This window comes from Eurosta solidaginis, chromosome 5, assembly GCF_040869045.1.
Source record: "Eurosta solidaginis isolate ZX-2024a chromosome 5, ASM4086904v1, whole genome shotgun sequence".
Taxonomy (NCBI): Eukaryota; Metazoa; Arthropoda; class Insecta; order Diptera; family Tephritidae; genus Eurosta; species Eurosta solidaginis.
Genome location: NC_090323.1, coordinates 111,023,791 through 111,041,078, shown reverse-complemented (window position 1 = coordinate 111,041,078; position 17,288 = coordinate 111,023,791). Strand labels below are relative to the sequence as shown.

General features: G+C 40.8%; 1 protein-coding gene across 11 annotated transcripts in view; it reads left to right on the top strand.

Annotated features, from left to right (window-relative positions):
* The first annotated feature begins 6,430 nt into the window (after positions 1-6,430).
* Positions 6,431-17,288, top strand: part of LOC137233900 (protein transport protein Sec24C-like) — an 89,194-nt gene continuing 78,336 nt past the window's right edge. For 6 of the 11 annotated variants that reach the window (XM_067757432.1, XM_067757431.1, XM_067757430.1 and 3 more), the window contains exon 1: positions 8,354-8,572. The gene's annotated coding sequence lies outside the window, so the exon portion shown is untranslated. Of the gene's footprint in view, positions 6,573-8,353; positions 8,691-13,342; positions 13,470-15,301; positions 16,716-17,288 lie in introns of those variants that run through there. The other 5 variants (XM_067757424.1, XM_067757426.1, XM_067757427.1 and 2 more) reach the window with 5 other exon arrangements.

Below are 17,288 nucleotides of genomic sequence, written 5' to 3'. Positions count from 1 at the left end.
AGCAATTGAAGCAACATTTCTCTGCTTTTGCGGTAATTGACGGCAACAAGCAGAAATCATTTTTCTTATCTTGGTTGGGCAATGACGCTTACGAAACTCTCAAAAAGCTGGTCGGTGTGAACGAGTTACAAAGACAAACATTTAGTGAGCTCTCAGCAAAACTAACAGAGTATTATAAAGAAAAAGTCCACGCAGTTGTAGCTCATTATGAATTTCAAAAATCTGAAATGGGTAGTCGTAAAGAATGAATTGCCGAACTACGAAGCATAGCCCGGCAATGTGATTTTGTGTGCAAAAGAGAAAATTGTCTACATGATTTCTCCGATGACATTATCAGGGACAAATTAATTTTGAAGTCACCGCATGCCGCAGTTCGTACACTGCATTACAAAAGCCACAGTCTTCGTTGGCAAAAGTGCAGCTAATCGCCGAGTCATATGAAACACAACTAATGCCCCTATTGCCGTTTACAACTCAACTCAACTCAGTTGATATCAAATAAATTAAATAATGATTTTTAATAATCGGGGATTGCCCATATTGCTTTTTTTTAAATGTATGAAAACATTTATTTGAAGCAATTTTTTAATTTTATAATTTATTTAATAATTTGGGAAAAATTTAAACAACGTGACATCAGGACGGACAAGGCGACAGCTGTTTCGATTATACCTTGTAAATCTCTTCAAAGCCTTTTCTCCCGGGAGTGGGAGTCGAACTCGCACCCCTACGATAGTTGAAATGGTTGTAAGCGCATTCAGCTACGTCATGCCTGTTGTGAAGTCTTTCCCAATTGCCTTCTTTTTGCATATTTTAATCTTTTACACATTGCATACTTCGTATGCAATTATGTGTTAAAGCTATGCTTGGTACGGCGGTTTTCAAAGAAACTTTGGTTTTGTTGCTGTTTTCGTTCTATTTATAGAACTACAACGAATTAACCAATTTTGTCTGTTTGTATGATTTTTAATAATCGGGGATTGCCCATATTGCTTTTTTTTTTAAATGTATGAAAACATTTATTTGAAGCAATTTTTTTATTTTATAAATTATTTAATAATTTGGGAAAAATTAAACAACGTGACATTAGGACGGAGAAGGCGACAGCTGTTTCGATTATACCTTGTAAATCTCTTCAAAGTCTTTTCTCCCGGGAGTGGGAGTCGAACTCGCACCCCTACGATAGTTGAAATGGTTGTAAACGCATTCAGCTACGTCATGCCTGTTGTGAAGTCTTTCCCAATTGCCTTCTTTTTGCATATTTTAATCTTTTACACATTGCATACTTCGTATGCAATTATGTGTTAAAGCTATGCTTGGTACGGCGGTTTTCAAAGAAACTTTGGTTTTGTTGCTGTTTTCGTTCTATTTATAGAACTACAACGAATTAACCAATTTTGTCTGTTTGTATGATTTTTAATGATCGGGGATTGCCCATATTGCTTTTTTTTAAATGTATGAAAACATTTATTTGAAGCAATTTTTTAATTTTATAATTTATTTAATAATTTGGGAAAAATTTAAACAACGTGACATCAGGACGGACAAGGCGACAGCTGTTTCGATTATACCTTGTAAATCTCTTCAAAGCCTTTTCTCCCGGGAGTGGGAGTCGAACTGGCACCCCTACGATAGTTGAAATGGTTGTAAACGCATTCAGCTACGTCATGCCTGTTGTGAAGTCTTTCCCAATTGCCTTCTTTTTGCATATTTTAATCTTTTACACATTGCATACCTCGTATGCAATTATGTGTTAAAGCTATGCTTGGTACGGCGGTTTTCAAAGAAACTTTGGTTTTGTTGCTGTTTTCGTTCTATTTATAGAACTACAACGAATTAACCAATTTTGTCTGTTTGTATGATTTTTAATAATCGGGGATTGCCCATATTGCTTTTTTTTAAATGTATGAAAACATTTATTTGAAGCAATTTTTTAATTTTATAATTTATTTAATAATTTGGGAAAAATTTAAACAACGTGACATCAGGACGGACAAGGCGACAGCTGTTTCGATTATACCTTGTAAATCTCTTCAAAGCCTTTTCTCCCGGGAGTGGGAGTCGAACTCGCACCCCTACGATAGTTGAAATGGTTGTAAACGCATTCAGCTACGTCATGCCTGTTGTGAAGTCTTTCCCAATTGCCTTCTTTTCACAACAGGCATGACGTAGCTGAATGCGTTTACAACCATTTCAACTATCGTAGGGGTGCGAGTTCGACTCCCACTCCCGGGAGAAAAGGCTTTGAAGAGATTTACAAGGTATAATCGAAACAGCTGTCGCCTTGTCCGTCCTGATGTCACGTTGTTTAAATTTTTCCCAAATTATTAAATAAATTAAATAATATTTAAAAAAAATTAATATTTTAATATTTGGTTAACCACCAAATATAATACCAAATGGATATACTGAACCGCTTCCAGAGGCCTTGGGAATCATTGCAAAAGTGTGCGTCGGATGTTGAAAGGCTGCCACATTTAGAAAATGCGGACGCACGCGTGGAATACACCGAGAGGGTAAAAATCGAGAGTTTTATAAATGGCATACGGGACGTGGAAACGAAGCGAGCTACATACGCAAACCCAAAACGTGCATTCACAGAAACGGTATCACATGCTCTGATTCAGGAAACAGCATCGCTTCTGTGTAAGCCAGCTTTCAAAGCACGCCGTGTGGAGGTAGAAAGGCCAGACTGGGTGAACACAATATTGGAGGCACTGATAGGATCGCAAAAGCGGAGTGAAAGAGTTATCAAATGCTTCAAATGCGGGAAGCCAAGTCACATTGCACGTCATTGCGAACTTGATCCTAGTGGTTTCAACAGCATGGGTGATCTGAAGAACAAAGCTGGAGGAGATGAGCAAGAGCGAGTCAGATGTAAAGATCGAGAGCTAGCTCCAGCTGTGGAATGTCCCGTCACCTCCGTATCACAAATCGGAAGAAGCTCGAGCAGTCTCACCGTCAGAGTAAATGTGGATGGCAGGGAGCGTTCCTTAATCCGATCTGACTTGGTCAACAGGAGACTAAAACCGTTACCTGAAGGAAGATTGCGTACGGTCGCTGGCGAGTATAACAAAGGGAAGTGGTACGTGCAGTCTTAATTGGAAAGGTCACGATTCTACACAAATTCGTTGTGGCGAAGATCGTTGATGAAGTCATATTGGGTGTGAACTTCTTAGTTGACCATGACATCAGGATCGACATGCAAAGAAGGAATATGCGCTATAAGAACCAGGATGTACCACTTAATTCCGGTTTGGAGAAAGGGTTCAACAGTAAGCGAGTGCTGGTGGAGGAGATTCAACAGAGACCACAAAAGCCAAAGAAAGTAAATCGGGTAAAAGTTGATGGAATGAATGGGCCAAACAAAGCAAAATCAAATATACCTGCTAGAGAAACACTGGCATTGACAAACCCAAATGGACGCACTAAAACGAAGGAAAGAATTCAGGGGTGGTTTCAAGCCAGGGCGCACTACTGTTGTGAACCGTCAAGACGATACTGATGATGCAAAGTCAATCCGTCAAGGTCAAGTTCTGCGAAGTAGTTCATTGGCCAAACAATACAGTGTGAAGGAACGAACCAAGGTAATGAGTAGTAGGATGAAACACAGGTACAACGGAAGGTTTCCGGGAGGGAAATCTGGTACTGCTATACAACCCTCACAGGCGGAAGGAATTTTGGTGCGGTTGGGAAGGCCTGTACAAAGTTGTGAAGAGGATCAGTGATATCATCTACCATATACAAACAATTGGCAAAACACGAAATATAAGGGTGGTTCATTTGGAGAGGCTAGCAGCAGTTAGATCGGGAGATTTGTCTGATCGGGGCGATCCGACTTAGGTGGAGGGCAGTGTGACGAATATTAGTATCACTAAGCGATACTACCATCAATAAGCCGATACTAAGCAGTATGTACGTAAACAAATCAATCATCATCTACACACATACAAACAAGGCCGAAGAGAGATACTCACAAACGCATGCCATCATCAGCGAAGTATTACTCACATATAAACACGCATATGGATACAAACTACAAATATACATGTATATAGCCAATTACAAGTAGGAGATATGTACAGCAGTTCTAGCAGGCGAAACGTCGAGACTGTAGTAGAAATATGCGAATGAAGTAGCAGAGAGTATAAAACAGCGCAAGCTGAGCAATCATTAAGCAGTTTGATTTAAGCACGCTATCAGTTGCGAAGTGAAGTTTAATTGCGAAGTACTTTCAAAGTAGTCTAATAAAGACCGTTTTGAATTATTGAATATTGGAATTATTTATTCAAAAATTTTGCGATACGGACGTTAGTAGAAGGTGTAAAATAAGCGAAGTTTCTTTAAATTCGTTAAAGTATATATGTATATTATTTTATTTCACTTATAACTTTCACAATGTATATATGTATAAAAAATTTATTAAAAATATTAAACAAATCAAATTGGCGCGACGGCGGGCAGGCGAAAATACGGCGATGCGATCGTTGGGTAACGAAGTTTTAGATAGAGCTGGTAGTTTTAGATAAACTGAAAAAACATTATGCGCGATGATGGTCGCAAGCACAGCTGTGATGTGCTGCTTGAGCTTGGCCGCACTGGACGAGTGTTGCCAGATGGAGGGGGCGGACTTAGTCCGAAAACTGGATCATGTCTTCAACATGCTACCCCCGCCCGACGAGTGGGTGGGCTGAGGACGGCATCGACCCGGTCCGTGCCTCTTCGATGAGTTTTCTCAGGTTTTCTTCATTTTGCCGAGCCGATCGGCTTTGTACCGCTCTCTGGCCGTTTTGCGCGGGAGCTCGTGGGGTTAACCTGCTTCGGCGTCGACTATCGCTGTGCTGGCGTCCCGCGTTGTTATCATGTCGAGCACGGTGCAACAACGTGTGGTGGCCGAGAGAGCATTTTCGGCAGCTGCTCGGAGAGTCGGAGGCCCCAGTGGTGTGCGAAATGGCGGGGCAGTTGAGGCATTGCCGGTGCTCTTTCGCACACTGGTATCTCTCCTGGAGTTGCATCGCTAAAAATGGCACTGTTTCAACACGTGCCGCTGACCACAGAGGCGACCCTTTGGGCCCTCGGTTGTTCTGCGGGTCCTGTAAAGACAAGAAAAGAGAAAAAATATTCGAATTTTTCGGGCATGGGTGAGAGTAGCTTATATATCCTTCTAGATTGCTAGGGGCATGAAGCAGAGGGTACCAGAGGTAGGGTTAGCACTGCTAGGCAGTTGGTAGCATGCTCATTTTGGCAACATTCTGGGTTATTAGTCCGTTTTGAGTTTTTTCCTTTGGTCTCTACACGCTAGTCGCGCTTCGAGAAAATGTATTATTTCTTTTCTTGTATATTTTCCTGTACATAACTTGAATTGAGTATAGTTGGTGATATGATTTTATGAAACAATACTGTCTGCAACTGGATACAGACGTGAGTTTAAATTTCAGGTATTTAACTTAGCATACAGTAATGAATATTTGTTATTGCAATGAATTAAAGATTTTTTGTGGACTAAATATATTACTAATAAATTTCTTGAAAGACTCGATCAATTCTTAATTCCGTGAAATATCTATTATGTTGTATGGTTGTATGTTGAGCTCCTTGCAAAGGGTTTCATGAATTCGTCTCGCATTCTGGTACCTGGGACATGAGCAGATTAAGTGACTAATTGACTGTGCTTCTCCTTCGTTGCATGGACATACGTTTGTATCAATAATATGGAAGTGCTTCAAGTAGGCTTTGCAGAAGCTGTGACCAGTTAATCACTGCCTCATTTCGAATGAAACGCTAAATCTTTCACTATATATCTCTGCTTCCTTTCGCGACTGCAAGAACATTTTTGTGGTACTGCCTGTCGATTCATCTGTGTATTCACGACGCCATGCTTCTTGCGTTTCTTTCTGTATAATTGCTTTAGTGTACCTCATAAGAAACTTTTTGTAAACAAGACTTGTGGTCGGCCCTGCCCCTTCCTTGGCTGCTTTATCTGCTTGCTCATTTCCGTCGATGCCAGTATGAACTTTTACCCAAGAGAAATTAATTAGGTTTTTTTACGTAGAAAGCTCAACCGCTTATGTATTGACGCTATTAATGGCGCCTTACTGCTTCTATTTTTAACACGATTTTATTAGCTTGGCCTGTAACTATGTAACGAAATCTTTGAGCTTAATTTTCACCGGTTTCTAGAAGTCTGATTAATTTGAAACTTTGCATACGTATCTGTTTTGCTCGGAGTGCAAACTCGAAAGTTTGACCGACCAAATTTTGGGGGTAAAAGAAAAGAAAAGAAATGTGGTATCTATTATTTTCAAATATTTAATATTTATATTAACTAATATACAAGGTACGTTAATTCGGTAAATTTATAATACTAATTATACTTATTTTTAGGTTACCTTTGTTAAAACAGCTACGGCTCCTGGTGCATGTGGACGTGATGAACGATAAATCCAAGTGAAGGATAAAAAACTGTTAACAATGTTAAACGAGTTGCTGTCGTACGGTTTATTTATCCGTGCGATGTTTTAGCAGATATAACTTAAACCGTTCGACCAACTCTGTTAACAAGTAAATGAAAAGTAAGTACGAGGGCGACCTTATAAATTTAAGGTTTTAGGCATCTGGCCTAAACATGCCGGCCCCCGTTGCGTGACGCAACGTAACAAAGAAGAGAAAAAGCGTACCGGAAGCCGTTGTGTTTCCTCAGGTTTTTAAAACTAATTTCTTATATCTAAGCTCTTCACTCTGAAAAGAAGGGAAGATAAATGAAAAAATTAAATATACGTGGTTTCAAATTTATTTTTTTTTTGTTTTATGTATATTTAGCAGGCGCCGGATAGAACCCACCCAAATATCGTATTCTGGGCCAGTAAAGGACCCAGAGTTCCCGCTGGAATAGCTCCCAGCAATGTCTTAGGAACAACTTCCGCCCCAAGACAATGCGAACCGGGGCGGCGAGGTGAAATTGCGGATCTGCCAGTTTAAGATTCGTGTATTGACCGAATACCGTTGCGTGGAGGTTTGTGGCTGGTGTTTTGCGTTATATCCGCTGAACGCAGACCGCATGTGTGGTGATGGTCGCCGAATTGCCATGCTTCCCACGTAATTTTAAAAAACACCCCACCCGCCCGTTTAAGTACGTTACCCCCAAATTAAGTTCGCGTACCAAGTCCTCTGATACCTCGGTGGCACTGGCGCATACGTTGAGTAGCGCCCGCACGAGGTGTATGCGTCCTCCTGCTTCTATCTTGACGACTGCTGTTGGTGCAACCGAGGTGAGGCATTGTACGACGGGGGGTATCGCTATTGCGCCGGAGCGGAAGTTGACCCTAGAGGGTAGGTGGAATGCTTCAGATTCCACTCCCCCTGGTTCTGACGAGATTGGAGGTGGAATGCTTGAGATTCCACTCTCCCCTGTTTGTGATTGCGCCAAGATCCCTTATATGTCGGCGCATTTTTATTCCGTTTTTCCTGTGGAATTTCATGGCGTAGACGTGGCCGGAAACGTTGCAGCGCAGTACTACTTTCAGGGGCTGGGTGGAATGCCATGGATTCCACTCCAGTCAAATTATCCTGGCGGAAAGCAGATGTTTCGCAGTCAGTTACATCGCCCTCCGAGGCAAATAGCGGCATTGAGTCGGTTTCGTTGGCGTCATTCCTGGTGGGACGTGCTGGTCGTCGCCTGATCTTTTCGTTGGGCTCAATGTGGACCATCGTATGATGATGTTCGCCGCATCGTCGACATAACCCTTCATTTGAGCACTGAGATGCGATATGCGCCTCTGAAAGACAATTGGTGCAGTAGCGGTATTTGTGTGTTAATCGTAGGCGTTCGGTGGGCTCCTTGGCCCTGAAAACTGGGCACGCTCTGAGCGGGTGTGGTTTCCTACATAGCCGGCATCTTAATTCAAATTGGCTCGCCTCAGTGCGCTTGCGTAAAGCGGTGTAACGCGTCATATCTGGAGGCCCAATGCATGGCGAGCAATATGAGCGGCTATATAACGCCGTCCTCAAAAATTGGTGGTAGCTACTTGCTGGGTTAGGGATACATAGAAACGGCCCTTAAGTCCCTAGTGCAATGTGGTTTGTGAAGGTTGTTAAAACATGAAATATATCATTTATTTAAATGAAAGTTTCTCGGGGAATCAATATGAAAAAAAGGCCTAGAAACCGTATAAATTGAGCCGCAAACCCGTTTCAGGTAGTTGCATTTGTATATGCTCCTAACCCCATTACACTGCTTAAATAAATGGCAAGTGTAGCCCTGGTGTTATCCCTACATCGATCCGATATCGATTTATCGCCGCTCGATTCATTTTACGCTGCATTAAATTTGTCAATGGCAATTAAATTAGTTAAAGCGTGGCGCATAGAATCTTCGTTTTTTGCTTGTCGGTTGTGCGTGCGAAAAGTTTAATACGGGTGTTTTCGGTAGTGTAGTGGAGTGAAAAAATATCATGTAATATAAATATATAAAATAAAACAATGAGGAAAGTGAATATAAAAAAAAATATGTACATACATATATTATGTATTCCTAACCTCAAGAAAAAAAAAACGTGCGTAGTGGCGAAAAAATGTAGGTTTGTGTTGTGTGTGTGTAATTGTTTTTCAGTTTTATGGATAACCCGTCATGAAAAAAAACGATCGGAGTAGCGCGTGTATTGTACATTCGGGTGTACCAAGGAAAAAATTCGGTAATAGTCTAGTTGAGGGGTCGACTGCTAATACGCTACCAAAAATATCGAGAGAGGTGTCAAACGACGCGTCTTGACATCATTATTAATAATCCGAAGGCGGAAAATAAAAATATTAACTCGTTCAAAAGATATTACCGAAAACCCGAAAAAAGACCCGCTGGTACCTCCGAAACCGGGGGTCGGATCCATAGTATTTTTGCACAGAACACCTTTTTGCGTTGGCGGCCTTCGGCCGCGCTTATAAAAAATAACCCTGGGCTACGCCATGCCAAGTCCGGGTGTGTGGTATAACCGTGGCTACCGCCACGGTGATGCACAATTTTTTTTTGGGGGTACTAACACAACAACAACCACATGCAAATCGCCAACTTCAACTGCAAATATCTCCGGACATAGATAAAATTTTTCTTTTCCGCCATCGGATTATTGTTCTCGAGATTAATACGCGTCTTTTGACACCTCTCTCGATATTTTTGGTAGCGTATTAGCAGTCGAATCCTCAACTAGACTATTACCCTATTTAGTAACACAGGTTATGCATCAGGCTGTTCCAATTTTTTCTTTTTTTTTTTTAGGATTTCTGATAGATTTTTTGTTAAATCACTGTTTTGTTTAGAAAGGGTTAATGCAATGGAATTGTAATATCCATCTTTTCCATTCTTCCAAAAAAAAAAAAAAAATTGCGAAAAATATTTGCAAAAAAAATGAACACTTTTCTGGTCAATGTAATATAATTGGCTATAATTTTTTGTGTGCAAAAACGTGTGGTGAGACTACGTATTAGTCTGTGGAAAAAACATTTTTTTTTGATGCCGGAATTTTTTCCATGTGATTCATAAAAAATATTATCGAGTGGTTGTTTGGCTTAAGCTCGCGTTAGGTTACGATATTGCGTAAAAACAGTGTGAGAAAAATAAAAAAAAAAACGAAATTGCAAACTTTTTTCCAACACCAAAAAAAATTTTTTTTTGTGAAATGACGCATTATCAACCAAACAATCCGCTCTTAATCTTAATGTAATATTTCGAAAATTTATACTTGACACAAACCCATGTGGAAAAATTCCGGTGACCGGAACCAAAAAAAGTGTGCATTGTGATTTGGCCTAATACCCATAACCGTATTGTGTCTGTTTGTACAAATTAAACCGGCGTGTGCCTACCCAGCAGTATAATCGTTCTGCATGGGAGCATGTAAAAAGCCTCTTAAAGGTGAAAAACGTGTTTTATGTAACCAAGAAACACGAAATGTGAATATGCAATAGAATATCACGCCGTGATTTGTACAAACATACACATGTACTTTAGGGCGGGTTGAAAAGAAAGAAAATTCTCGAAGGGAATTTAGTAAAAAAACTTCCGAAAAACCTCGCACACTCGTATTAGATATGAATTGTTGTTCACATTAGGCTGGGTCGACTAAAGTAAGACACCCATTTTCTACTTTTAGTTTTTTAAAGGGATTGATGTATTTTTTTTGTCTTTCTTCTAATTGTGAGGTTGTTGGTTTTGAGTAGTGGTTAGATTTGTGTTATCTGTTTGTGAGATGGTTGCTTTTGCCAGATTTGTTTCTTCTGATCGTGAGACAAATGGTGGTAATAATACCAGTTTGACAAGTGGTCTTGTCACTTGGCCCCTCTCCGTCGGAATGTCTATGACGCGTACCCGGTTGTCGGAACCAGGATAAACATTGACCACTCGTCCCAGTCTCCACTCATTTGGCGGTAAATTGTCCTCTTTGATGACCACCATATCTCCTACCTTGCTGTTTGATTTTGGATGTTTCCACTTTGTCCTCTTGTAGCTCCGATAGGTATTCGGTTTTCCATCTTTGACAAAAGTTTTGATGTAATGCCTTGAGTTTTTGCCATTGATTCACGATTGAGGCCGGGCTTTCGTTGATTTCTAGCTCTGGTGGAGCTAATAAATGTCCGCCGACTAAAAAGTGACCTGGAGTCAGGGGTTCTAGATCCGAAGGTTCGTTGGAGGCAGGGCTTAGAGGACGCGAATTAAGGCAAGATTCGATTCTGCAAAGTAGCGTGTTTAACTCCTCGAAAGTAAATTTCGAGCTCAACGCGATCTTTTTAAAATGTGTTCTAAAGCTTTTCACACCGGCTTCCTACAGCCCGCCCATATGCGGAGCGCCGGCTGGTATGAAATGCCAGGTTAATGCCTGATATGCAAATTTTGAGAGAATTTGTATTCGGGAATCGGCGAGAAAAGCCTTAAATTCTGCCGTTAGTGCGCGTGAAGCTTCGACGAAGTTGGTCCCATTATCTGAGTAGATATTCCTTGGGCATCCTCGTCTGGCTACGAATCGCGAAAACGCTGCTAAAAAAGATGAGGTGCTCAAATCGCTAGTGGCCTCTAAATGTATGGCCTTAGTAGAAAGACAAACGAAGAGACAGGCGTAACCTTTTGAAGTACGACAGCCGCGCCCCCTATAACTCTTTATGTCGAACGGCCCTGCAAAATCCATCCCTGTGTTAGTAAATGCGCGCGAAAAGGTTGTACGCTCTTGCGGTAAAATTCCCATGAGTTGAATTTGAACGTGCTTTTTGTAGATCGTACAGATCTTACAATTATGAATTGTGGCTCTGACCATGGTTTTCATCTTTGGAATCCAGTACTGGGTTCGAATAATTTGCAGCATTAGTTGGTTTTCACCGTGGAGAGAAAGTTCATGGACAAACTGGACGAACAGACGTGACAACCTACAATTGTACGGTAGTATTATTGGGTGCTTTTCGCCCATTGCCATATCGGTGGATGCTCCAAGCCCCCCCCCCCCCCCCCCCCCCCGTCCTAAACACTCTGGTTTCATCGATAAATGGATTTAGGGAAAATATTTCGCTCCTAGACTCAAGCGGCTCTTTGACTTTCAGTTTCGCTACTTCATTACCGTAATGTTTCTCCTGAGCAAGTTTAATTAAACAGATAGTCGTTGCTTTTATTTCATCAGATGAGATGAAGTGAGATTCCTGGATAGAAGCTTTCTCTTTCAGGTGGGTCCTATGAATGAATCTAAAAAGGTATGTTAGTACCCTCAAGGCGCGCGTTGGCTTGGAAAACCTTTCGAGAATGTCACTTCTGTTATCTGCGACTGCTGCTGCATGTGCCTGTACTTGCTTTTCTTCTACATTTGTTGTGAAGTCCGTTTCTTGAGTTGGCCAATTTCCTCTGTCTTCTTGGAGCCAAGACGGTCCCTGCCACCATAGAGAGTTGTCGACCAAGTCCTGAGTTAATATGCCCCTGCTGGCTAAATCTGCTGGTTTTGTACCTGAATCTACGTGGTACCAAGATGAACTTCCCACTTTATCGATGATTTTGGTTATTCGATGAGATACGAAAGTGGACCAGGAGCATGGGGGTTTGCGTATCCAGGCCAGCACCATCGTCGAGTCAGTCCACAGATGGATATTGAGATAACCTAAATCCAGATTGCTGCAAATTGATTCGATGATTTCTGCTAATAATACCGCCCCGCAAAGTTCCAGTCGCGGAAGTGAAATGGTTTTAACTGGAGCCACTCTTGTTTTCGCCAAAAGCAGGTTGAAAAGTACTTTGTCATCCTTTTCGACCCGCAAATAGACCGTTGCAGCGTATGCTTTTTCGGAAGCATCGCAAAACCCGTGAATTTCTACTTTTTCTGTCGGGGAATAGGAGACCCATCGGGGAATTCGTAATTCCTCGAGTTCATTGTAAGTTCCGGTAAAATTTTTCCACCTCTCCAATGCGAAGGGAGATACGGATTCGTCCCACCCAGTACCCTCTAGCCATATATTTTGCATAATAATTTTCGCGACTATAATTGTGGGTGCCAGCCAACCTAATGGGACAAAAAGTTTTGCGATAGTCGACAATATCGCTCTTTTTGTGAGACTTGTATCTTCTTCTATTGGTTTGATAGCAAAATAGAATTTATCGGAATGTGCATTCCACCTAATTCCAAGTGCTTTCACGCTACTGGAATCCTCAAATTCTAGAAAATCTTCACTCAGAAGATGAGGTTTTGGAATTCCTTTTAGTATTTCGTTGTTATTCGAGGTCCGTTTGCGCAATGGGAAACCAGCTGATTTTAAAACAGTAGATATGTCATCCCTAGCTTCTATCGCGGACTCATTGGAATGCCCCCCTGAAAGGACGTCGTCGACATACATATTTTTGCGTAAAATATTCGAGGCTATTGGATGAGAAACTTCTGAATCTTCAGCTAGTTGGAGTAAAGTCCTTATTGCCAGATAAGGAACACAATTAATCCCGAAAGTTACCGTTTTCAGTTCATAAAGATTGATTGGATCGTTTGAGCTTGAGCGGAAAACTATTCGTTGGTACTTGGTTTGCTTGGAATTTACTAAGATTTGTCTGTACATCTTCTCAATATCGCTATTGAAGACGTATCTGAAAAGTCTCCAGCGAAGAATTAATATGGATAAATCAGACTGGAGTACAGGCCCAGGGAAAAGAACGTCGTTCAGACTGGTACCATTTGAAGAACGTGAAAATGCGTTGAAAACTACTCTAACTTTCGTTGAGGTACTCTCCTCTTTAATAACCGCATGATGCGGCAGATAATAGTTGTCGACTGCATCGGCTGACTGAAGTGCATTTATTTTTGACATATGCCCATTGTCTCGTATTCTATAATGACCCTATTGTATTCCTTTTGTAATTCGGGATCTCTCTTAAGTCGTGTTTCGTTTTTGTAAAATTGAGAGCACGCTATCTTTAATGAAGGTCCCAGGCTCGACTAACTCTGTTAACAAGTAAATGAAAAGTAAGTACGAGGGCGACCTTATAAATTGAAGGTTTTAGGCATCTGGCCTAAACGTATCAAGGACCGATTACAATGCGTTAATGTGATGGTGTGGTGACATAAGGTCAACGGCCATAAGGTCAATTGGCCTTGTTACCACTTTTAATGGCCATAAGTTTGATTCAAACTTTGCACACGTATCAAGGCTCGATGACAATGCATTAATGTGAAGGTGTGGTGACATAAGGTCAACGGCCATAAGGCCAATTGGCCTTATTACTACTTTGAATGGCCATGAGTTTGATTGAAACTTTGCACTCGTATCAAGGCTCGATGACAATGCAATAATGTGATGGTGGGGTCACATAAGGTTAACGGACATAAGGTCAATTGAACTTATGAACACCCCAAATGGCCATAGATTTGAAACTTGCACATAATGCGAAAAACGCATTTCTTTATTAGTGATAGAATGGATGCATGGCACATCTACGAAAGAGCATACTGGAGCCCTTTTTAACACGCTTTTATTAGCTTGGCCTGTATCTATCTATGTATCCATGTATGTATGTAACGGAATCTGGAGTGGACCCTAGAGCCCCGGTAGTGCAGAGCTCTGAACTCCGTTGCACCTTTTGAAGCATTTTAAGATAGGTACTTTAAGAAAGAAGAATCGGGCGCTCAATCGTTGTGTAAATACAGTAGGTCACCTTAGGGGAGAATCCCCAGGAGGTGCCAATTTCCCTCTTCCAGGCGAACAGCTCTGCTCCTGCCTTCTTGGATCGCTCCACTATATGGTCACTCCATAATAGCTTCCTATCCAGAATGACTCCCAAATACCTGACTTGATCGCTAAACGCTAAGAACGTATCCCCAATTCTTGGCGGTGTAAGATTTGGTACTTTGTACCTCCTCGTGAAGAGAACAAGCTCGGTTTTATCCGGGTTGACTTCCAAACCTGTGGCGGGTTGTACTCCTGAAGCAGCTCCAGGATGTCAGCTGGGTCCGTTGGCGTCACTGGAACCCAGGCTCTAGCCCTTGCTCGTGGGGGGATATCACGCGCCTCCACTACCTTGTGTAAGATGGCGGTGGACCAGGGTCGTCTTTCTTAACCTTAACGGCCACTGTAGTGAGCGCGGCCTCGATCCACTTCCACTGTTGTTTCGGGATCCTGCCATCTTCGCTGCTCTCGTCTATAATGCCAATGATCTGCCGACCCTTGGCAATTTCGGCGAAAGACCGCGTCCAGCCTCCCTGCGTCTTGGCCTTTTTCGGTGCCATGGACCGCTGGCATTTCGAGGTTTCATCACTCTCGACTAAAACTCTTAAAATTACTTGAACTAAAAAATTCAAAATAAATAATAGTTTAAAAAACTAAAAAAACACGATTTTCTAGTAAACCGAACTAAATAAATAATAGTTTTAAAAAACAAAAAAAAAACCCGCTTTTCTAGTAAACCGAACTAAAAAATAGAAAATTATTTTCAATTAAAAAGAGTTTATATAACAGTAGTAGAAGGTCAAACAAAATAAAACTATAATAAAATTTAAGTTATTAACAGAATAGTTTAATTCAGTGTAAAAAGCGTGGGGTGCATTTGACTACATTTCACATCTTCCCTCTCAGATAGTTGCCAATAGAATGATTGTAACATTCAATATCAAGCACCCCACGCTTTTTATTGTGAATTAAATTATTCTGTTAATAACTTAAATTTTATTATAATTTTATTTTGAGGTAATTAACTATAAACGATTGTTTGACCTTCTACTACTGTTATATAAACTCTTTTTAATTGAAAATTATTTTCTATTTTTTAGTTCGGTTTACTAGAAAAGCGTTTTTTTTTTTAGTTTTTTTTTAAGCTATTGTTTATTTAGTTCGGTTTACTAGAAAAGCGTGTTTTTTTTTAGTTTTTTTAAACTATTATTTATTGATAGCTAAAAGACATGATTGGCTATCACTAAAAATGTGTAGGTTTTGTGTTGCCAAGTACCTTTGTGCCCAGAATCGATTGCCTACGCTTCAGCTTGGAACACGCTGCATACATTGTGAAGCTTAAATATTTCTTTTTTAGAAGTTCCATCTGGATGTATGATGACAAAGGCGGATCCGCATTCTCCCGTTTCTAGTTTGCTTCCGTCTTTAAAGATCTGTGTGGTGTTATGTGCTATTAAGCTGTCAATTTCGGCCTGTCTGCTGATTTTGCTATATTCAATGGTTTGCCGATCGGCTGGGTGTATCAAGTCTTTCGGATGTATATCTCTATCTAAATCAACTTCTACTGGTAACCCAGTTTTTCCGCCTTGTTTTTTGACCTCGTATATTTTGCTTATTTCTGCAACTTTAAGATAGAGTGGCGTGAACGCAGCTAATGCTAGTGCAGAAGTTGCGGACACAGTATGAAAGCCACGTATCGCTCTTATAGCGAAACTTCTTTGGAAAGATCGTATAAGCTTACGGACGCAGTAGTAGTTAGTTGCTCCTCCCCAGACACTTCATGCGTAAGTAATCATGGGCTCGACAACTTGTCTGTATATTATCGCAACGTTTTCGACATGAATTCCCCATGTAGGTCTCACATATTTGCATATATTATTAAAACTTCGTTGCGTTTTTCCAATAATATAGCGTGCATGGCTGATAAAATTTATATTGTTATCTATTATAACTCCGAGAAGTTTTATAGACTCTACGAACTGCAAGTTAGTTCCATTTAAGTAAATTTTCGCTGTTCTCAATTTTTGTGTAAACGCAATTGCCTTCGTTTTATCATCACCAAATTATAGCTTGACATCGTTTCCCCACTGATGTATTTGGCATAAAGCAGCATTAGCTATACATTCGCACTCCGTGCTTGTTTTTGCGGCCACGGTAAGGAGCACATCCAGGCTCGAAGAGAGGGGAGGGGGGATCCCCCCGGGCCCGGGGTTTCTGAGGGGGCCCACGATTTAGAGGTACTAAGAAATTTTTTTTTAATTCAGGAGAGTCTTTAGTTGTTCAATTGTGCAATTTTTAAGCCGAATTTCAAAAGCAACGTATATCTACATTTCGTTTTAATAATATAGTGAAGTGTGAAAAATAAAAATCTATATACATATATAAAAAGAAAGGCTAAAATGTGTGTTAGTTGGTCGCCGGTGTTATTCAAACTTTCACATAAGTTGCGTATATCTCACGCGGTGGTTATTACATGGGTTTGGTTGCAATCGACGTACAGGGTCTGGAGATATAGGCCGAAACTTGGACCCGGGTAAAAACTGTTGGTGAGTGCTTTAGTAGAGGGTATTTTTTATACCGATGGGTGACTAGGGTCTCGAGATATAGGCTCGGATACACTATAATGTGTGGGTAATATGGATATCAAATTAAAGCTGTTGCTTAGAGCTCTAAAGTAATTTTCATTGTCATATTCTATGTAGTCGCATCAACCTGGCAAAACTGATAAATATGCATGCGAAGCCGAAATAAAGACATGAATTAATAATACCCACATACCTATTTAATTACGTCCTATTCGATTTGCCTGAAATTTGGTATATAAATTTGCCTATTTTAGTATTTACGATCCTTTTTTCCGGGAAGTAGACCAGAGACGGACTGGGACTGGGATTAGGACTAGGACTGGGACTGAGACTCGGAGTGGGACTGGAACTGGAACAAAATACATACCACCCTCTGGGACAGGCAATAAGGTATGAATAAGAATGAAAAGAACTTGAGAGCAGAGAAAAGAGACAAGGAGATTGAGAAAGAGATAGAATGAGACGAAGATGGAGGTAGATGAAGCGTGATCGTTATGACGAGGCATTTCCTACCTCGTTGTTTAACAGAATCTT